Genomic DNA, 24,065 nt, shown 5'->3' with positions numbered 1-24,065 from the left:
TAATTATATAAGGTTACAATAATTTTCTCTCATTCTCTTCCCATGTACTTTTTTTCCTCCCTTCTTGGTAAACATGTAAATATTTTCCAAAAATCTTGTTTTAAAACTAAATAGAACCCTGGCCCAAATAGCTTGATTGGTTAGAGCATTGTCCTGAAATGCAAAGGTTGTGGGTTTGATTACCGATCAGGGCACATACAGGAACATACTGATGTTTCTGTGTCTCTCTCTCCCTCCCTCCCTTTCTCTCACTAAAATCAATAAATTTAAAACAAATTAATTAATTAATTTAATAAAACTAAATAGAGAACTTATGCATGTCCTGTTTTGTGAGTTAAATGGGATTTTAGGCCCTGGCTGGTTGACTCAGTGGATAGAGCATCGGCCCGGTATATGAATGTTCTGAGTTTGATTCCTGGTCAGGGGACACAAGAGAAGCAACCATTTACTTCTCTTCTCTCCCTCCCCCTTTTATTTCTCCTCCCCTCTCGAAGCCAGTGGCTAGATTGCTTCAAGAGTCAGCCCAGACACTGAGATTAGCTCAGTTGATTTGAGCATGGACCCCAGACAGGAGTTGCTGGGTGGATCCCAGTCAGAGTGCATATAAGAGTCTGTCTCACTATCTCGCCTATTCTCACTTAAAAAAAAAGTGATTTTAATATCTTATGGTTGAAAAGTTGAAGTAAATATATGGACCATGAAAGATACCTATCCAAAACATTGTAATTAATATGTTTTAAACTGAGTAAGTCCAAAGTTGATTGTGCTAATCTTGGGGCTCCCTTAGGGATTCCAAAGACTATAAGAATGATTTCCGAGTTCTTTTCTATCCTTCGGGTAGGGTTTGGAGGTAAAGCATATCAAAGTAATGCACTTTCATAGTGAAGAAAGGAGGTCTAACTTTTCACTGGTCAAGAAATAATTACAGATTTAGAAATATTTTTAGCATTTTAAATTTCCCTATCTCCCACTTTTTGTTGAGTAATGACAGGAAATCTATGGCATATGTTGTTATGTGCAGATAAAATTTATTTTCTTTGTTGTAATCTAGAAGTGTAATGGTCAGTAATATGTTGTAATATGCATGGATTTGGATGAAATCTTTTACAATCCTTTTGTTACTCTAATGTAGTACTGCTGTGTACTGTTTTAAGTTCCTGTAACTTTTTTCCTTCCTTCCCTCATTGGAGTACAAGGAATCCTTATTTTTAACATTTAGTTTAACATAATGAAGTAGAATATCTTCTTGGGCATCATCTTTGTGAAAATATAATAATTTATATAATGCAGTAAATACACTAATACACTAAAAGATATGATTGCATCAGAATTTGTCTAAAATTTCAAAATAGAACATGTTAAAACTTATTTTAATCATAAAATTTGCACAAAACATTTAAATACTATTCAGACAAAAATTTGCATTTGTAGCTCTTACGTTTGTGTAGTCTGCTCATCACTAAGAGCTCCAAGATTTTCGGGAAACTTATCAAGGTGACTAATTCAGGAAGTGAATCTTAACGCTCATGTTACATCCAATGTCGCAGAAAGCCAACAGCATCCTTTGAACCAGAAGTTCATCATTTTCTGCTTTTTTGTTGCCAAGGAAGTTCTCTGTAACTGCCACAAAAGACTGCCATACTGCTTCCTCCTTCTTATTCATCTTCCTGGCAAATTCTTCATCAAGTATGAGGGTTCGAATTTGAGGTCCATCGAGTACACCTGCTTTTATCTTTTCAAAAGACAAGGCAGGAAAAGCAGAAATCATATGTTGAAAGCATTCACTTTCTCTATTCAAAGCCTGAACAAACTGCTTCATTAAGCCAAGTTTGATGTGAAGTGGGGGAAAAATGATCCTGTCTCGATTAACTACAGGTTCATTCACAATATTTTGTATCCTTACTTCCAGAGCTTCACGTTTCAGCCACTCCTTCTGTGTCCAGTGTTTCTCCCGAGCTCGGCTGTCCCACAAACACAGAAAGCAAGGATACTTCGTGATACCTCTCTGTTGTCCTAGCAGGAAATTTACCATTTTAAGATCCACACAAATGATACAGTTATGCTCCTCATACTTCAGAAAGTTGAGAACAATTTTTATGTCATTCTTACAAGTCATTCAATTCGGGTTAGCTAAACTGCTGAGGGGTTAATGACTACTTGGCATTATCATCATCATCATCTGCAGAAGACCTTTCAGATTCTACAACCATTTCCTCATGCATCTTATCAAAATACACTTGATCACCATGTTCACTTTCCTCGTCCTTAGAAGAAAAAAACCATTGAGAACTGGAACCGGGAGTGTCTCAGTTTGGGATAGGTTGTATTGCTGAGGGAATATTAGGATATGCGATCATATGCCGTTTTTTCTTGCCAATGTCCTTTGTATGGATCAGACAGAAATAAGTCACTGCTGTGGTTTTTAGGTTCACACCAAACCATGGGAATACCAAAAGGCATTCCTCTGTGTTTTCCTTTTGTCCAGTCACAAAGCATTTCCTCACAATTATGGCACACAATATGAGGAGCCCAATTCTTGTCTTGATCGCCAAGGGGAACTTTAAAATAGGCAATATATGCACGTGTCACAAATGATGAAATATTGTGCCTTTGACGTTGAAGTGCTTAACAGCCACATATATAACAGAATATGTTGTTGTAACAGAGCAAGTAACAGAGCAACTTGGCCTGGGTGTAGATAGAGCGCAGAGCACATTCCTAGCAGCTATGGCTGATGTAATGCTGTGAGAACATTCCAGCACCTGAAACCCTCCTGGCACACCCAGGAAGGAGCTCGCCCACTGTAAGGAAGTAACTCAGCGCCAACCAAGCAGCTCCCTGATCTTTTTAGCCATTGGCTTTGAAGAACATGTTGTAACACCCTATAGGCTGAACCTGTGTATATAAGCTAGCTTACTTCCTGAATAAAGCAGATCTGCATCACTGAACCTGGTCTCCGGAGTCTGGTCTCTGTGTTTCCGTCATCCTCACCCCCGGTGGGCCTTGTCCACACCTGGGCACTGAGCATGGCACCATGGCCTCGCCTCAGGTGCTAAAATGGCTCCGGTTGCAACAGAGCAATGGCCCCATAAATAACAGAAGGTGTTAGGACTATCCTTACATTTACGCCTACTCAAAGAAGCCATAATTCAATCTTAAAACAAAATAAGAGGGTGTTTTTATCAGATAATTTTTTACATTTAAAAACAACTACAATTATGTAAAAGTGATGTTTGTAAAACATTAATTGCCTTGTGGTTATGTTCAATCCAAGAGTCGTTGCCCTTTAACTCCAATTTAAAAACCAATGCATGCCATTAACTGTAACAAAAAGAAATTAAAATTGCATAAAATCTAGAGCATGCACCAAAAAATGGATTTCAGATTTGGAATCAGTGATGCAGAAATATATAGAAAAAGTTCTTAAACCTCATGAAACAGAAAATGAAAAAAAAATTGTTTCCCAGTGTTATTTTAAAATAAAAAGGTAAATATAGGTCAACATATGTGAGATAAATTAGAGAAATACTTGCTTTTGTTTTTCTTTTAACAAAATCTCTCCATTTTTCTCAAAATGCTGAAAGATACTTATAATTACATTAGAACTTTAAAAATGAATAAAGGTTATTGATTAATACAGATAGCTAAAAGAATAAGAAATCATAAAATAGATTAAGAAATTTAAAATTTGCATAGAAAATACTCTGAAAAATAAAGATAAAGTAAATGTAAAAAAATAAAAGTAAATGTGAAAGGTAACTAAAAGTGTAGTTATTTTTAAAACTAGGAGTAGAACATACAAGTTTATATAAAAATGATTAGCATGCTCATCTCAGTTGTATAAATGAAATAGAAACATAATATTATTATTTTTTTTGTTTAAACATTTTATTTATTGGCCCTGGCTAGTTGTTGGCTCAGTGGTAGAGCATCAGCCCGGTGTGTGGATGTCCCGTGTCCGATTCCCAGTCAGGGTCTACAGGAGAAGTGACCATCTGCTTCTCCACCCTTTCCTCCTCTCTTTTCTCTCTCTGTCTCTCTTCCCCTCCCACAGCCATGGTTCCACTGCAGCAACTTGGCCTGGGCACTGAGCATGGCACCATGGCCTCACCTCAGGTGCTAAAATGGCTCCGGTTGCAACAGAGCAATGGTCCCAGATAGGCAGAGCATCGCCCCTAGTGGTCTTGCTGAATCCCTGTCAGGCACATACGGAAGTCTGTCTCTGCCTCCCAGCTTCTCACTTAAGAAAAAATACCAAAAAACAATTTTTTTTTTACTTATTGATTTTAGAGAGAGGAGAGAGAGAGAGAAAGGGGGTGGGGGGAAGATGCAGGAAGCAACAACTTATACTAGTTGCTTCTTGTATGTGCCTTGACCAGGCAAGCCTGGGGTTTTGAACTGGCGACCTCAGAATTCCAGGTTGAAGCTTTATCCACTGTACCACCACAGGTCAGGTGTAACATAATATTATACAGTCCAGAGATTTAAAAATATATTAAAACTAAAAGTGTAATAGGTTAAAATGAAGAAATAGTTATTTAGAATATACAGCTAAACACAGTAAATAATATATACTGCTCACAAAAATTAAGAGGATATTTCAAAATGAATATGAAGTGATAAAAAAGCACTTGATATTTTCTATTAAACAAGAACATCAGAAAAGCAAATGACAAAGATAGTTATTTGATTATGCAGATGAGATGCAAAATCAACTTTTATTTCATTGGTGAAAATACACCATACAAAAGGCTGAAAGTACTGCAGTATCTGCACGTTCCCTGATCCCCTTATTTTTGTGAGCAGTAATACAATCGGTAATTTAAAAATAGAGAGCAAAGATGTCAAAATAGTGAAAAAATTGTGAAGGGTTTTAGGTCAAGCATATTAAAAATGTAAAATTTTATTTTCATTGTCATACAAGAAAATAGAAAGGTACCTGACAACTACCTTTCTCTCATCTTTCACTTAGTGACATGAGGGACATGCTCCATTGCTGGGAGAATAGATTTATAATGAGCTTCTTAAGTCACTTGTAGTTATGATTACTGTGAAAAGGTTAATTTGCTAATGGATTTAAGAAGAATTCCCAATGTTCTTTGGTTACCAAAAAGAGGCAATTATTGTGAATATGTTTTCTAAATGAATATTTAATTTTTCATCTTTTTTACTTAACGTTCTTCAGTGTTCTCTCATTAATTTTAGGAAATCCAAATTATCTGATTAACAGACCACATGATCTTGCTCTTAGAGTGTTAAGAACCACCTCTGGCCTGACCAGGCGGTGGCGCAGCGGATGGAGCGTCGGACTGGGATGTGGAAGGACCCAGGTTTGAGACCCCAAGGTCACCAGCTTGAGCACAGGCTCATCTGGTTTGAGCAAAAGCTCACCAGCTTGGACCCAAGATCCCTGGCTCCAGCAAGGGGTTATTTGGTCTGCTGAAGGCCGGCGGTCAAGGCACATTATGAGAAAGCAATCAGTGAATAACTAAGGTGTCGCAACGCACAACAAAAAACTAATGATTGATGCTTCTCATCTCTCCATTCCTGTCTGTCTGTCCCTGTCTATCCCTCTCTCTGACTCTCTCTGTCTTCTGTTTAAAAAAATAAATAAATAATTAGGAAAAAAAAAAAAAAAAAAGAAACACCTCTGCCCCCTGGTGCCTCATTGTTCTTCATAGCCCATCCCTATCATTTTCTTTGAGTTCTAAAAAAATACCATATTTTGGGAGTTGATGCTTCCTGCTCCTCCCCCTTTTCTCTCTCAAATGAATAAAGAAAGTCTTTTAAAAATAAAAATATAGGCCCCTCAGCCCTGGCCGGTTGGCTCAGCGGTAGAGCGTCGGCCTAGCATGCGGAGGACCCGGGTTCGATTCCCGGCCAGGGCGCATAGGAGAAGCGCCCATTTGCTTCTCCACCCCTCCGCCGCGCTTTCCTCTCTGTCTCTCTCTTCCCCTCCCACAGCCGAGGCTCCATTGGAGCAAAGATGGCCCGGGCGCTGGGGATGGCTCTGTGGCCTCTGCCTCAGGCGCTAGAGTGGCTCTGGTCGCAATATGGCGACGCCCAGGATGGGCAGAGCATCGCCCCCTGGTGGGCAGAGCGTCGCCCCTGGTGGGCGTGCCGGGTGGATCCCGGTCGGGCACATGTGGGAGTCTGTCTGACTGTCTCTCCCTGTTTCCAGCTTCAGAAAAATGGAAAAAAATATATATATATATAGGCCCTGGCCGGTTGGCTCAGCGGTAGAGCGTTGGCCTGGCGTGCGGGGGACCCGGGTTCGATTCCCGGCCAGGGCACATAGGAGAAGCGCCCATTTGCTTCTCCACCCCCACCCCCTCCTTCCTCTCTGTCTCTCTCTTCCCCTCCCGCAGCCAAGGCTCCATTGGAGCAAAGATGGCCCGGGCGCTGGGGATGGCTCCTTGGCCTCTGCCCCAGGCGCTAGAGTGGCTCTGGTCGCGGCAGAGCGATGCCCCGGAGGGGCAGAGCATCGCCCCCTGGTGGGCAGAGCGTGGCCCCTGGTGGGCGTGCCGGGTGGATCCCGGTCGGGCGCATGTGGGAGTCTGTCTGTCTCTCCCCGTTTCCAGTTTCAGAAAAATACCAAAAAAAAAAAAAAAAAAATATATATATATATATATATATATATATATATATACCTTATTTTCTGCTGCCTCATTAGGCCTTTGTACTATTTGCTTAGAACACTTTCCTACTTAACTTGATTCATATCTCAAATTACTTAATGTCTTTGTGGAGGAGTTCTCAAAACCCATTGTCTAAAATTTTACTAATTTCATTAGGTATATGTTTTGTGTGATTATTAGATAAATGTCAGCCTTTTTAAGTAAACTGCATGTCCCATGGGAATTGGCTTATGGTTGTTTTTGTTCAGTGTTGGACCTCCTGTCCTCAATTAGTGGAACTCTGAATTAGATTTAAGGTGAGCTTCCTCACATTCTCTTACGTATCTGTATAATTTTTACTGTTTTATTGCTTGGTTTCTGTGTTGTAGTTCTCATGACCTGACTTCCAGTTTACCTGTTTTTTTCTGTGGTATCAAATAAGTTTTTATCCACCCACTGCTTTTCCAAAAAATTTCATTAAACTCTCTTTTTTTATATCTACAAGTTCTATTTGGTTCTTTTCCAATTCTGCTTACCCACTTTAAAAAATCTGTTTTTCCTCAGTTTAAAATTGTCTTTTATTTCTTTAAACATATAATATTTATAATTATGCTGTGGTAATCTGCATCTGTCAGTTGTCATTTCTAAATTTTGTCCTGTTTGCTGTCTCAGCTGGTTCTGTTATGTTACTTTGTTTTCTTGTGTTTAATTAATTTTTACTTTTCCTCCCACACATACCTTTTCCAGGCTGAGATGGTTGGGGAGTTTTATGAGAATATATTGAGGCCTAGAATGAAGGTAGATTTCTCCATAGAGGAGTTGCTGTTGAGTCTGGCATATATGTGGGATGGCACCATCATGGTGGTCTTAAGGCCCCTTTAAGTTAAATGTTTGGAAGTTTTTGTATCACTAAGGTGATGAGAATGTATCCCAGAGGTTCTCAAACTTTTTGAAGTCAGAGTGCATTTAAAATTCTACAAATAATTGTAGGCACACTATATACAAATTTCTGAGAAATATATTATAATAAGTCAAATATTCAAGAAAAAAAATACAAAGTCCAAGCATGCTTTTATGGTAATTAAACAAAATATGACAAAATTAAAATATTCTGACATTAAAAAACTTTTTTTACATTTTTTGAGTTATGCTTTTTAGAATTCGTAAAAAAGGAGTTAAAAAATAAAACGATAAAAAAGTTATTTTTTTATATAAATAGAAATATTCTCAGTAAGATTTAGTAAATTCAGCAGGTCCCGGCATGAATGTGTTAAGTTTTTTCATTCTTATGTTTATGAGAAACATGGGCCTGATGTGTCCTAGCAATTTCTTCAGTGTTTGGGCATATATTTGAAAGGCAAACTCATTTCTTTGTCAATACATTGAAGAATTCCTCTCTTTTTACTCTTAATTGTGTTGAGTGCAGAAAACCCCTACCATACATATCATCTTAATTTTACACCAGACAAAGGATAGAAGAAACTTGCCTCCAGTCTTTCCAGAGAACATGGGGGGGGGGGGGTAAACAATCCAGCACCACAGCATAACAGCCTTTTGCAACCTAATCAGACAAGTGAGGCGAGGGGTTGGGCAAACTGTCGGCTTATAGCCAATTCCCCACACCTCTGTCCCCCAGAAATCTAGACTCCAAAACCCCTGTTGGTTTTTTGGTCCCCAACAGGCACATATTTCTCTGAAATACCACAGGGCGCACCTGGAAATCTTCTAGGGTGCACCAGTGCACCCTGGTGCACACTTTGAGAACCACTGATGTATCCATATGAGGGCTGGTTTGTGGTTACAATTCTCAAGACTTTTTTTTAAAGCTATATTTGCTCCATACCAACCCAATTTTCTTTGGAGACACACAAAAGTATATAAAAAGGCAGGGGCGGGGAATTATATTTTTCCTCTTAATCTCAACATGTGGTGAGTTAGCCTTTTGTAGTTTCAGGGTGTTGAGGAGTAAGCCTTGTTAGTACACTGGCTTTGAGCAAATTCTTGCATTCTGTAATTGTTTTCCCCAAACCTTTATGAACTTCAGCTCAAGTTTGCCCACATTCAATAGAATGTCAAAGGTTTTAAACTCGACACTGTGGCCCTGGCCAGAGGTTCAAGGTGACGAGAGCACTGACCTGATACGCAGGGGTTTAGGTTCCATCCCTGGTCAGGGCTCGCACAGGAGCAGACTGATGTTTTTGTTTCTCCCTCTCTAAAAATCAATAAAATAAATTTAAAATCTAAAAGAACACTAAACTGTTAAATAATACTTTTATTTAGAGGCTCCTATATACCTTAATTTTTACTGCCTGAAATATGTGAATTATTATTTTAGTGAATTTAGGATATTACTAAATTTATTATCCTTACCCTGTACCTCCCACAATGCTATATTCTATCTATACCTAACTGCTTATTTTCAGCACTTCCAGAAATACTATAAGGTTTTATACATCTATTTTTTTATTATTATTATTATTATTTTTAGCAAGAGAGGAAGGAGGAGGGAGAGAGAGAGGGATAGGAACATTAATCTGTTCCTGTAGTGCCCTGACCTGGAATCAAACCAGCAACCACTGCACTTTGGGACTATGCTCTACCAACCAGCTATCGGCCAGGGCTACACATCCATTTTTTTGTTATGTTTATTCTTCACCTATAAAACCTTTTATCTATCTCTGCTTTTTAAATTTTTACAAATCCAGAATAATTCATACACTACTTTCATTTCAAGAATTCTATTGGTTGCAATCAGAGAATCCTCTTTGTAAGTATAACAGCTTTGGTTTTTTTAATTCAGCATTACATGAATCCTTGAGTTATCGTTGCCTGCCTTCTCTACTTTTCTTCAGGACAGGAACTGATGGTGTTTTATTAATATTTGTATTTCTCTTTTCCTAGTACTAGAGCATCTTTGAACATCATTGACATATAGTATATGAAAACACAAAAACATTATTGATAACTTTTTGCTCCATACCAGGTGCTCTGTGAACCACCTTTGTGTCATCTACTTCAGTCTTTACAACTTACAACATCCTTATCATCTACATTTTGCAGATGAGGTAGCTTAAGTTTATGAGGTAATCAGCTCGCATATAGATCTGCAGCATGTGACTAGTAGGTATGGGATTCAAGTGTAGGCTATCCTGACTCATTAAACTGTTTTAAGAAATAACGTGATACCTATGTAGTATATAAAGTTTTTTGTTAGTCATGCTGTAAGCTCTCTGCTAATCTTAGTTCAAACAGCTAGTATGTCTTTATAGTCTCATGGTCTGAGTAGATGACACTTAGGAATTCTCATGCCTGATCAAATGACATGTGCTTAGAATGTCTTTTGCTCAACTGCCAAGACTTTTTGATACTTTGATGACATTTTTAATGTTTTCTTAACATTGTTATCATTGGTAAGCAATGCTTAATTTGCTTTGCTTAAAAATGACTAATAATAGGTTTTAGATCTTAATATTGATTTTGGTAAAACTTGAAATATTTGTTTTTAATATGCTAATTTCAGGGCAGATGCCTTGGGCTCAAATTAACAAATATAGTTTCCTTATTGAAAAATAGTTTTACAAGAAGTCATAAAGTTGAAGGTGACAAGATTTCAGGCTTTGTTGTAGCTTAGAGAATAGAATGTTTTTTGTTTCCATTCTATGATCAAATTTGCACACAAGAAAAATTCCATGGCAGTTTCTGGAATTTCTTATTTGGGTGTTCCTAGTACTTTCTTCTGCTTCTTTATGCCACAGGGGGTGAGAATTGATGTGGTGTTGAAATATATTTTCTCTATTTACTTGTATGTTTTTTTAGCCACTTCACCATAGTATAGCTGCTGTGCTGAAAATGGAGGTCCTTGATTTAAATTAGGTAATTTGTTCACTTGCTAATTAATTATAGGCAGGTTAAACTTTGGGATTGTCATTTGAAAAAGGCGTTTGGGATCTCATTGAAATTAATATTTTACTGGAGATAGGCAAGCAAACTCAGCTAACTCCCAGTAAGTCTTGTTTCTCATTTACATTTGTATAAATCATTAACATGTTCTTTTTTTTTTTTTTGTATTTTTCTGAAGCTGGAAACGGGGAGAGACAGTCAGACAGATTCCCACATGCGCCCCACCGGGGTCAACCTGGCACGCCCACCAGGGGGCGATGCTCTGCCCCTGGGGGGGGGGGGCGTCGCTCTGTTGCGACCAGAGACACTCCAGCACCTGGGGCAGAGGCCAAGGAGCCATCCTCAGTGCTCAGGCCATCCTCGCTCCAATGGAGCCTCACTGCAGGAAGGGAAGAGAGAGACAGAGAGGAAGGAGAGGGGGAGGGGTGGAGAGGCAGGTGGGCGCTTCTCCTGTGTGCCCTGGCTGGGAATCAAACCCGGGACTTCTGCACGCCAGGCCGACGCTCTACCACTGAACCAACCGGCCAGGGCCAACATGTTCTTAATACAGTTTACATCAGTGTTGCTGACAGCCTTGAAACCTAAATCTGTGAATATATGTGTAACATTTTATAATGGGACTTTTATTTAACCTTATATTATTCATTTTAATAATTAAATATATCTCATTAAGTGATATAAAGATGTCAAGTTCTACTTATAGTTTTATACTTTTTGTGAAAAGAGTTTAAAATAGGTGAGTAAAATATATACATGTTTGTATCTACTTATAGACACATAAATGAACTTGACAAGGATACATAAGAAACCAGTAATTGTGGTTACCTTTATTGCATGTTTCAGATTGGAGTTTTTGTTTGGAGGATAGATACAGATAAGGGGGATAAAAGGGATGAAATTTTCTATGTATATTGTTCTATATATTTTACATATTTTGAGAGCCATTTGAATGTATAGTCTATAAAAAATTTTTTCAAGCATCTGTTTACTGTCTGACCTCTATGACTTTCTTAGTGACAATTAAGAAAACATTTCTTTTATTTTTGATTGAATGTTTGTTTATGAAAAATACTTAAATCAGAGATTGAATAATAGTTATATACTTGTATAAAAATACAGTTTTTATTTGTTCCCTTTATTCCATACTGTAGAATTGTAAAATTTTATTGAAAATGTTACCTTTCAGGGTCAACTTTACTTTTGGTGTGAAAATACAATTGGTCTGCAATCCTAAAATTTTTGGAATCCCTTTTTTTCCTAAAACTAAAGTTTTCACTAGCAGGTGATTTTTAACTAGTTTTTTTTTTTTAGTTGATTTTATAAGGAAGAGAGATAGATAGGGAAAGAGTGTTGGAATGGGAGTCCGAAAAGACCAGAGTAACAGGCTTTATTGAAAGGAAGAAAGGACCCTGCCGAGCACTTCTCAGGGGGAGAAGAGCACCAGTTACAGACTATGAGTCAAATTTTATAGGGTTTGGGAGAGCCTGAGGGGGTACTGAGTCAAAAGTTCTGGTATGTTCCCTTATACGGTTTTATGGTTTCTGCTTTCTGGAACACTTCTCCTTGAGAGGTTGATCAGCTTTTCTGGAACTCTTCTGCCTCAGGGGCGATTATCCAGTAAGTAAGGGTGAGGTCAGGCAGCCAGGTGGGACAATCAAAGGGCAGTTGGAATTTCTAGTAAATTCATATATCTATCAAAGAGCAGGAAGTATCAACTCATAGTTGCTTCCCATATGTGCCTTAAGGCAAGCACGAGGCTTTGAACCAAGGACTTCAGCATTCCAGGTCAATGCTCTATGCACTGCGTCACCACAGGCCAGGCTAACTAGTTTTTAAAATGGTATTTTAATTGAGCTAAATTATGGTTTGAAGGAGAAGGGATTATATTTTCTGTGATACTTTAAAGTTAAAAATAGTAGCAAAGTAGAAGGAAATACGAATAGACTATTATTGATCACAGGCTTTAGTGTCTCATCTTCATTTGATTTCTCTTTTATTTTTTTCTTTTCATGGCTTTTTTTACTTGTGTGTCAGCTACTTAAAGAAACTTTATAAGAGGTAACTAGCTAATCCTACTTTTTTAAATGGCATTAATTTCCTGATTATAAAACGAATAAATGTCCAGTTTAAGATTATTGAAAGATACAGAAAGTTGTAAGGAGTAAAATAAGTCATACTTAATATTTCACCAAAATAACTGCCACTAAGAGTTGGATCCATTTCTTTTTATTCTATATGTACTTTTTTCTATCCCCTTTATATAAAAGTAAATAGCTTTACTTTTACAAATACCTGAGTATAACTTCTGAGGGGGAAAAAGTATTTTTTAAACATATATAGTAAAATTCATTTTTTTTACATATAGTTTAATATGTTTTGACAAATTCATAGACTCATGTAACCACTAACACAATGAGGACATAGAATGGTTCCTTCACTCTCAGGAATGTCCTTGCTGCCCCTTGTAGTCAGGTTTTTTCTACTACTGACCCCTTTTCCTTTGTTAATAGTTTTTGTGTTTTTTCTGAATGTCATATAAATGCAATTTTTTGAGGCTGGCTTCTTTCATTTAGCATAATTCTTTTGAGATTCAGCCATGCTATTTCATACATCAGTAATTACAGTAGCTGCATTTATTAGTGAAGAGTATTCCATTGTATGGGTATATTTCAGTTTGTTTATACATTCACCCATTGAAAGATAACTTTAATTGTTTCTAGTGTAGGGTAATTATGAATAATGTTCCTAAAAATTGATATATATGTTTTTGTATGAATATAAATTTTTATTTCATTTGGACAGATAGATACCTCAGAGGAAGATTACTAGGTCATATAGTAAGGTAATGTTTAATTTTGTAAATACCTGACAAATTGTTGTCCACAGTAGCACTCCCATGTTGAATTCCCACATGGGATATTTGAGAATTTGAGTTGCTCTTTATCCTCGCTTGGTATTGTAAGAGTTGGTTTTTGGTTCATTTAAGACACCCTATTAAGTCTGTAGTAGTATTATACCATTATGGTTTAATTTGTTTTTTATTTGTAGTAATGGGTGTTGTAGTCTATTCAGTGAGCTTATTTACTTTCTATTTTCTATGGAGAAGTCTCTGTTCAAATTATTTATTTTTATTTATTTGTTTTTAAGAGAGAGAAAGACAGGGACGGACAGGAAGAGAGAGATGAGAAGCATCAACTCATATTGGTGGCACTTTAATTGTTCATTGATTGCTTTCTCATATGTGCCTTGACCTGGGGTTCTCTGGCTGAACCAGTTTCCCCTTGCTCAAGCCAGCGGCCTTGAGCTTCAATCCAGCAACCTTTGGGCTCAAGTCAGCGACCATGGGGTCTTGTCTATGATCCCATGCTCAAGCCAGCGACCCCATGCTGAAGCTGTTGAGCTCATGCTCAAGCCAGGCTCAAGCTGGCAACCTCGGGGGTTCAAACCTGGGTCCTCAGTATAATAGGTTGATACTCTAACCATTGTGCTACTACATGGTCAGGCAAATCATTTGTTCATTTAAAAATTGTTTTTTACTCTGGCCAGTTGTCTCAGTGGTAGAGCATTGGCCCAGCGTGTGGATGTCCCGGGTTTGATTTCCAGTTAGAGCACAAAGGAGAAGTGACCATCTGTATCTCTACCCCTCCTTTCCCTTCTCTTTTTCTCTCTCTCTTCCCCTTCTCTCTTTCTCTCTGTCCTCCCCTCCCACAGCTGTGGCTTAGTTGGTTCAAGTGCATTGGTCCTGTGTGCTGAGGATGGCTCCGTGGAGCCTCCACCTCAGGCGTTACAAGCACGGCCCCAGATAGGGGTTACAAGTATGACCCCAGATGGGGGCTGCCGGGTGGATCCTGGTCAGGGCGCTTGCAGAAGTCTGTCTCTCCATCTCCCTTCCTCTCACTTGGAAAATAGGGAAAACGAAAAAAGAAAAATAAAATTTTTATTGAATTGAGATTTATTTTTTTTTAAATAACTTTGGATATAAGTCCTTTTTCAGATGTTACTTGCAAAATATCTTCTCCAAATCAGTAGCAACAGTTTTTATTTTGGGGGAAATACAGTTTATCAGGTGCCCCCCCATCAGATTTTGGTGTCATATCTAAGAATGCTTTGCTTAACCCTTGGTCACAAAGTTTTTTTCCCTATGTTTTCTTTTAAATATCTTAACGATTTTAGATTTTCCATTCAAATTAAGATATTAATTGGAGTGGAACAGGGATGTAAATGATATATATTGACCAAATTTGTTATGCTTATATATTATATATATATATGTTTATGCTCTATTAATGACAATAGAAAGACTAATGAAGTCACCAAACAACCTTGGCAGTTGTACATCATCAGTCTATATTTTACTTAAGTTAAAAATTATAATTTTCATATACTTTTTTTTAAAAGATTTTATTCATTGACTTTAGGGGAGGGGAAAGAGAGGAAGAATAAAGGAGGGCAGGAACCATTAACTTGGTTCTCATATGTGTCTTGACCCAGCAAACCTGGGATTTAGAACTGGAGACTTCAGCATTGCAGGTCGACACTTTATCCTCTGCGCCGCCACAGGTCACGCAATTTCTTATATATTATTTAACTCTGCTTCTATTCCAATCATTAAATCAGCCTGGAATGCTTTTACTTCATTCCTCTACTACCTTTTCATCCTTTATATATGCAGATCTTTCTTCTTTTTTTCCCTTCCTCCCTCCCTACTTCCCTTCCTTCCTCCCTTCTCTCTCTCTCTCTCTCTCTTTGTCTCTCTCTTTTTATTTTTATTAAGTGAGAGGAGGGGAGGCAGAGAGACAGAATCCTGCATGTGGCCCTACTGGGATTCTCCTGGCAAGCCCCCTAAGGGCAATGTTCGCCCTTCTGGACTGTTGCTCCACAATTGAGCTATTTTTAGCCCCTGAAGCTGAGGCTCTGGAGCCATCCTCAGGGCCCAGGGCTGATGAGCTTGAGCCAATCTAGGCATGGCTGCACCTCCCTTCTTTCTTTCTTTCTTTTGTTAAATTTATTTGGAGAAAACAAGACCCCCCACAACTCAAAGGATGGGATTCATATCTCAAGAGAGCTGCTAGGTATTAAGTGTACAGATTCCAAATCATTTTCATAGAAGATATTTTTGTATAAATTTTACATGTATTGAGGAGTGGGACATAAATCCTTGTTTTTGTTTTAATGGGGGGATGTGTAGGGAAGTGGGAAAAGTGCTTTTTTGGATATAACTATGTGGAAGGAGTAGACTTGAAGAGGGGGCAAAACCCTACCTTTTCATAATCTACAAAAATGGTTAAAAAATACCTTTTCAACCTTGAGTATCTCTCTAAAATCCACTTCCTAGTTGCTAGCCATCCAAGTCTGTTATTAAAGTTACTTTGTTTGGTGTGTCTTTATGTCCACTTGGTAAATGATTCATTATGCCCACTGCTGTAGCACTCATAAACCAACACCCCTGCATGGCTGGACAGGGTCTAACCTAGGACTGATGAGAGAAGGACTTGCAAGTATGAGACAAAGTTGTCATTTCTCTGCAGGTACCATTATTGCCCTTAAGGATATTGTCCATCTACTGAGCTGACAGTACAAAGGTGCACTTAAAAGCAGGCAAGTTAAGCTGTTGTGTTGCAAGAGAAATCAAGAACTTGTTAAATATTATTATTTGTATCCATTATTATTTGTTCCCTCAAGGAAAGCTCAAAAAAGAAAAAAAGCAAGCCTTATTTCTTAGTAAGTTTAATTATAGCAGTATTTCTTCATCACTCACTGTTTTTAATCTTATGTCTAAGAGTGAGAAAAAGTTGAGAAAACAATATAAGAAAAAACTAGTATATAGTTGCTTACATCATGAAATTTTCTGAGATATCTGTGCTGCCCTAGTGCATGCAATTGGTTTGAAAAACATTTTCAATATAGGGCCAGGTAAATATTATAGGCTTTGCTGGCCACATGGTCTCTGTTGCAACTACAGACAACATGTAAAGGAATGAAAACGATTATCTTAAAATAAAATTTATTTATAAAAATATCCTCAGACATTCATGCCTGGGCCCAACCCCCAAAGGTTCTGATTTAAGTAATTTAAAATGACACTAGAACTGAGCATCAGGTTAAACACTATACTGATGATTTTGATGTGCAGTTAGGTTTGTGAACCACTGATTTAAAGGAAACTTTAATGTGGAATTGAGCAAATGAGAATTTAAACATAATAGAAATGTTTAATCTGACAGTTTCTTTTGGTGCCTTCTCTTCCTATTTAGGAAAACGCAAAATTATAGCAGGTTTTCATAAGAGCCAGCTAACAATAGATAATTGCATGGCTGCATCAGACCTCCCCTGTTCTGGGTTAGTTATCAGACCAAAGCAAAAATATATTGATTTCAGACATGGTAGTAATCTTAAATATAAAGCTATAGAAAAGTGTCTGGGGAGGTCAGAAAATACTGGTTTCTTTGAGCTATTTTTGTTGCACTGTTATTTCACAAGGCTAAATCATTTCCATTTCATGGTCTCTCCCCCCACCCCAAACCTTAAGGCCATATTAATTGTGTCTTTCATAAATGAAAATTTAAGAATTCTTTGTTTGGTTTAAAAAATAAGAACACCTAAGTACCTCTTTTTTAATTTTATTTAGAAAATTAACTTTAACAGGGTGACATTGATAATAAGAGTACATAGGTTTCAGGTGAACATTTCAATAGCATTTGAACTGTTGGCTATGTTGTACACCCATCACCCAAAGTCAAATCATTTTCTGTCACCTTATATTTGTCCCTCCTGACTCCCTTCACCCCCTCCTCGTCCCAACTCCCCACATCCCCTTACCCCTCCCCCATGTTCCCTTACCCCTGGTAACCACTTCACTTTTATCTATGTCCATAAGTCTCAGTTTTATGTCCCACCTATGTGTGAAATCATACAGTTCTTAGCTTTTTCTGATTTACTTATTTTAGCTAGTATAATGTACTCAAGGTTCATTCATGTTGTCATAAATGTCACCATGTCATCATTTCTTATGGCGGACTAGTGTTCCATTGTACATATGTACCAGATTTTTTTATCCAATCCTCTATTGAGGGACACTTTGGTTGTTTCCATGTCTTGGGCACTGTGAATAATGCTGCAATGAACATCGGGTGCACGTGTCTTTACATACCAATGTTTTCAATTTTGGGGGGTAGATACTCAGTAGAAAGGATTGCTGGGTCATATGATAGTTCTATTCTTAATTTTTTTGTGGAACCACCATACTTTCTTCCATAATGGTTGTACTACTATACATTTCTACAAACAGTGGATGAGGGTTCCTTTTTCTCCACAGCCTCTCCAGCACTTGTTATCACCTGTCTTGTTGATAATAGCCAATCTAACAGGTGTGAGGTGGTATCTCATTGTAGTTTTTTATTTGCATTTCTCTAATAGCTAGTGAAAATGAACATCTTTTCATATATCTGTTGGCCATTTGTATTTCTTCCTGGGAGAAGTGTCTTTAAAGGTCCTTTCCCTATTTATTTAATTGGCTTGTTTGCTTGTTACTGAGCTTTGAGTTCTTTATATATTTTGAATATTAACTCCTTATAGAAGCTGTTATTTGCCAATATCATTTCCCATTTAGTTGGCTGCCTGTTCTGTTGTCCGTTTCTTTTGTTATTCAGTAGCTTTTTAGTTTGATATAGTCCCATTCATTTATTGTTGCCTTTACTTCCCTTGCCTCTGGGGTCAAATTCATAAATTGTTCTCTATGACCAAGGTCCATGAGTTTAGTACCTATGTTTTCTTCTGTGCAATTTATAGTTTCAGGTCTTATATTTAGGTCTTTGATCCATTTTGAATTAATTTTTGTGCAGGGGGACAAACTGTAGTCAAGTTTCGTTCTTTTGTATGTGGCTTTCCAATTTTCGCAGCACTGTTTATGGAAGAAGCTTTCTTTACTCCGTCGTGTGTTTTTGGCTCCTTTGTCAAAGATGATTTATACATATTTATTTCTAGGCACTCAATTCTGTTCTGTTGATCTGTATGTCTGTTTTCTGCCAATACCATGCTCTTTTGATTATCATGGCTCTATAGTACAACTTGAAGTCAGGTAGTGTGATGTGATACCTCCAGCTTCATTCTTTTTCCTCAGGATTGCTTTGGCTATTTGGGGTTTTTTATGGTTCCATACAAACCTGGTAATTTTTTGTTCTATTTCTTTAAAAAATGACATTGGGATTTTGATGGGGATTGCATTTAATTTGTACGTTGATTCTTTCAATGCATGAACATAGAATATTTTTTCATTTCATTGTATCGTTTTTAATTTCTTTCAATAATGTTTTGTAGTTTTCAGTGTATAGGTCCTTCATATCCTTTGTTAAGTTTATTCCTAGGTATATTTTGGTTGTTGCAATTGTAAAAGAAAATTTTTTTTAGTTCATTTTCCGAAGTTTCATCATTGGCATATACAAAAGCAGTGGACTTTTGTATATTGATTTTGTATCCTACGACTTGACTGTATTGGTTTATTGTTTCTTATAGTATTTGGACCATTTATCTGTCTCATGAAATATAGTATCACCAGTGCAAATATACCCCTTTCCATTGCAGCTGCTACTCTTCTTCAACTAAGTGCGTATTTTTTTGCCACCTCTGATGTATCCTTAAATAATGTTTCATTCTGCATGTTTTAGAACTTCACATAAACAATTTTTTTATTTTTCTCATTGATTTTCATTCACATTATTGAATGGTCTTTAGAGCCACATGAATGCTACCCTGCCGTGAGCAGCCTGACAGGAATTTGGGGACATAGACTAGGCTTCTGGGTTTGTTCCATTTCTGCCTTTCTTTCTAGTGGAATCCTTGTAGTACATCTGTATTCTAAGATGAATTTTTTCACACTTTGCTTAGAACAGTGGTTCTCAACCTGTGGGTCGCGACCCACAGGTTGAGAACCGCTGGCTTAGAAGAACACCTCTGTATGTGCAGGGCTAGAGGAAACCAGAGGAATCAGGGTCCACGTACAGATGAGGAGACTGAGACCCAGAGAAGGAAAGAGGTTGTTTGACCCAGGGAAACCCAGCAAGGTACCTAGTCTCCCCTAATTGAAACATCTTCTACAGCTATTGTATAATATCATAGCCAGGAAACTGACATTGATACAGTTGCCAACTTTCTTCAGATTTCACCAGTTTTACAGGTATTCTTTGTGTGTGCATGTGTATATGTATGTGTATTATATTATACGCGATTTCATCACTGTAGATTGTATGTGACCACCACCACAATCCAGATACAGAACAAATCCATAGCAAGTATCTGTCTTGCTGCCTTTTTGTTACCATGGTCACTTTTTCTCCCAACTCCTGACCACCACTGATTTTCCATCATGGAATCATACTGTATTTAACCTTTTAATCTTGGCTTTTCCACTCAGCATAATTCCCTAAGTTTCATTCAGGTTGTGAGCATCGGTAGTGTGTTCCTTTTTATTGTTGAGTAATTATATTCCAATGGCATGGATGTACCACAGTTTAATTATTCACTGTTGGAGGACATTTGGGTTGTTAGTTATTTTGCTATTATAAATAAAGGTACTGTGAACATTGACATACTGTTTTTTGTGTTACATAGGTTATCTTTCTTTCTGGGATAAATGCTTGAGTGCAATTGCTGTGTTGTATGGCAACTTTTATAAGAAACTGCCATAATCTTTCCCAGAGTGGATAAACCGCTTTACATTCTTATCAGTACTAATGTACGAATGACCGAGTTTCTTTACAGTCTTGCTAGAAGTTAATATCATCACTATTTTTTTATATTAGTCATTCTGGTATGATGAAATAACATCTCACTGTGATTTTAGTTTATATTGCCCTGATGGCTAATGATATTGAACATCTTTTCACGTGCTTATTTGCCATCTATGTATCCTCTTCAGTAAACTGTTTCTCCATGTCTTTTGCCCATTTTGCAGTTGGATTATCTTTGTTTTTTTACTGCCATACAGTTTTATTCATTACTCTACCTGGAAGTGATTGTAATGCTGTAAAGTAGTACTAAAACTTCTTTTTTGGGGAGGGGGGTATTTTTCTGAAGTGAGAATTGGGGAGAGGCAGACAGACAGACTCCTGCATGCGCCTGACTAGGATCCACCTGGCATGCCCACTAGGGGGCTATGTTCTGCCCATCTGGGTAATTGCCCTGTTGCGGCCAGAGCCATTCTAGCACCTGAGGTGGAGGCCATGGAACCATCCTCAGCTTCTAGGCCAACTTTGCTCCAGTGGAGCCTTGGTTGCGGGAGGAGAATAGAGAGAGAGAGAGAGAGAGAAAGGAGAGGGGGAAGGGTGGAGAAGCAGATGGGCGCCTCTCCTGTGTGCCCTGGCTGGAAATTGAACCCAAGACTTCCACACATTGGGCAGACGCTCTACCGCTGAGCCAACCAGCCAGGGCCTAAAACTTTATTTTATTTTCCATTTTGGTAATTACTTGTCTCAGCAAGAAAGAGCTCCTCCTTTTCATGCCAATCTTTATTTGTTTTGTCACTTGTTTCCATACTGGATATGGCACAAGTAGGTTTACAGTTTTTTGTATGGAAAATAATACAATAATTAATAATGTAAGAATAAACTGTGCTTCACATACAACTGTACAACTACTTGTGCCCTACCCTGTATATATTTAACTTATTTGGAGAGTTTTTCTTTTGTATGCTTTTCCCCTTCATATTTCTATTGTAATACAGTGGTACCTTGAGATACAAGTTTAATTCGTTCTGTAACCGAGCTCATAAATCAATCAACTCGTATATCAAACAAATTTCTCCCATTTAAAGTAACTGAAATAGATTTAATCTGTTCCAGCCCTGTGAAACATCCCCAAACCATCCTAAATAATGAAAAAATACTTTTTTTTTTTTTTACAGAGACAGAGAGAGTCAGAAAGAGGGATAGACAGGGACAGACACACAGGAACGGAGAAATGAGAAGCATCAATCATTAGTTTTTCGTTGCGTGTTGCAACACCTTAATTTTTCATTGATTGCTTTCTCATATGTGCCTTGATTGCGGGCCTTCAGCAGACTGAGTAACCCCTTGCTCGAGCCAGCGACCTTGGGCTCAAGCTGGTGAGCTTTTGTTCAAACCAGATGAGCCCTCGCTCAAGCTGGCAACCTTGGGGTCTCGAACCTGGGTCTTCCGCATCCCAGTCCGACGCTCTATTCACTGCGCCACCGTCTGGTTAGGCAAAAGACATGTTTTTAATTAAGAAACACACATGTATACTTTACCAATGAATAACAAAATATATGAAATAAAAGAAAAAGTTATTTAGTACTGTATTCTCACCTTGGAGACAGATGAGTGTGGCTAATGGAGGTGAATGGTGGAGGAGGAGGGAGGGAGGAAGGGATGCAGGCACTGTAGACACGTAAACTAAAACTGCACTTTCTGAACACTAAATGTAAACTAAAACTGTATTTTCTTTAAACAAAACTAAAACTCAGCCCTGGCCGGTTGGCTCGGCCAGGCGTGCAGAAGTCCCGGGTTCGATTCCCAGCCAGGGCACACAGGAGGAGCGCCCATCTGCTTCTCCACCCCTCCCCTTCTCCTTTCTCTCTGTCTCTCTCTTCCCCTCCCGCAGCGAGGCTCCATTGGAGCAAAGATGGCCCGGGCGCTGGGGATGGCTCCTTGGCCTCTGCCCCAGGCGCTAGAGTGGCTCTGGTCGCAACAGAGCGACGCCCCAGAGGGGCAGAGCATCGCCCCTGGTGAGCAGAGCGTCGCCCCCTGGTGGGCGTGCCGGGTGGATCCCAGTAGGGCGCATGCGGGAGTGTCTGACTGTCTCTCCCCGTTTCCAGCTTCAGAAAAATACAAAACAAAACAAAACTAAACTAAAACTCTACTTTCTTTACTTAAAATGAAACCACAAAAACTTAATTGTTAAGAAATGTACTTTCTTAACTTTAAACTGAACCTAAGCTTAACATTACATATTTTTCATTTAATCATCATCAGTTTTTGCCTTTTTGGCTACACTTTCAGCATTTTCACTTGCAGGGCTTCTGAATAAAAATCTATCCAAAGAGGTTGGCTTTGCCTGCCTTTTAAAATGTTACAGAAATATGACAAACAAGTGTCATTAAAAAGTGCTGAAGCATGACCAGTTGAAACTTTTTCTGGGTGTTTCTTTTCAATGAAACTTGAAAGCTGCTCCCACATTGCCAGCATGTCTTTAATTTCACTTGTAGAAATCACTTCCTCCGACTCTACTTCCTTCTCACTACTAATCTCCTGCAGAAGCTCCGTATGTTGCATCATCTGTAGCTCTTTCAACTCCTAAATTGAGAGTTCCTCCTCATGTTCCTCAATGAGCTCGTTTACATCTCACCCTCATCTACCTCCAGACCCATCGACTTTCCGGGGGACACAACCTCCTCCAATGCTTCTACCTCGGTCTTGGTCTCAGGTTCAAATCCTTTGAAGTCCCTGTCTGCAACAACATCAGGCCATAACTTTTTCCATGCCGAGTTCAAGGTTCTTCTTGTAACCTCTTGCCATGCCAAGTCAATAATGCGTAGACATATCACAGTGTTGTAGTGATCTTTCCAAAACTCTCTAAGGGTTAGAATTGTATTCTCAGTCACCTCAAAGCAGCGGTGGAACAACTGCTTTGTGTAAAGCTTTTTAAAGTTGGAAATGACCTTCTTTGCAAATGGAAATGACCAAGGTTGCAAGATTGAAGTCATGTTGGGTGGGAGGTAGAGGACTTTCACAAATTTGAACTCATTGAGAATGTCATCTTCAAGACCAGGTGGGTGGGCTGGAGCATTTTCAAGGATTAGTAATGTTTTCATCGGGAGTTTATTTTCTTGAAAATATTCCTTCACTGTAGGACCAAAGACGAGATTTACCTATTCAATAAAAAACTGCCACATAACCAATGCCCTCGCATTGGTGCGCCACATAACCTGCAGTTTTTCTTTAAGAATCTTGTGAGTCTTAAAGGCTCAAGGATTTTCGGAATGATGCACTAGCAGTGGCTTTACTTTTACAGTCACCGCTAGTATTTGCACACAATGCAAGGGTTAGACCAGGGGTCCCCAAACTATGGCCCGCGGGCCACATGCGGCCCCCTGAGGCCATTTATCTGGCCCCCGCCACACTTCCAGAAGGGGCACCTCTTTCATTGGTGGTCAGTGAGAGGAGCATAGTTCCCATTGAAATACTGGTCAGTTTGTTGATTTAAATTTACTTGTTCTTTATTTTAAATATTGTATTTGTTCCTGTTTTGTTTTTTTACTTTAAAATAAGATATGTGCAGTGTGCATAGGGATTTGTTCATAGTTTTTAGTGTTTTTTTTTTATAGTCCGGCCCTCCAACGGTCTGAGGGACAGTGAACTGGCCCTCTGTGTAAAAAGTTTGGGGACCCCTGGGTTAGACGGTCCTTCATGGGTTTATGGCCTGGCAGCTTCTTCTCCTCTGCGGTGATGAAAGTCCTCTGGGGCATTTTTCTCCAAAATAATCCTGTTTCGTCACAGTTGAAAACTTGTTGGAGGATGTAGCCTTCCTTTGCGATAA

General features: G+C 38.5%; 1 protein-coding gene and 1 pseudogene across 2 annotated transcripts in view; one reads left to right on the top strand and one right to left on the bottom strand.

Annotated features, from left to right (window-relative positions):
- The window catches only part of JMJD1C (jumonji domain containing 1C), a 313,461-nt gene that overhangs the window by 133,279 nt on the left and 156,117 nt on the right, over nt 1–24,065 (top strand). The window lies entirely within an intron of this gene.
- LOC136381072 (eukaryotic translation initiation factor 4B-like) overlaps nt 1–24,065 on the bottom strand; it is a 49,716-nt pseudogene that overhangs the window by 25,127 nt on the left and 524 nt on the right.

The sequence above is a fragment of the Saccopteryx leptura genome, chromosome 9 (assembly GCF_036850995.1).
Source record: "Saccopteryx leptura isolate mSacLep1 chromosome 9, mSacLep1_pri_phased_curated, whole genome shotgun sequence".
Taxonomy (NCBI): domain Eukaryota; kingdom Metazoa; phylum Chordata; class Mammalia; order Chiroptera; family Emballonuridae; genus Saccopteryx; species Saccopteryx leptura.
The sequence above is the reverse complement of the archived record's forward strand: the minus strand, read 5'-3'. Positions and strand labels throughout refer to the sequence as shown.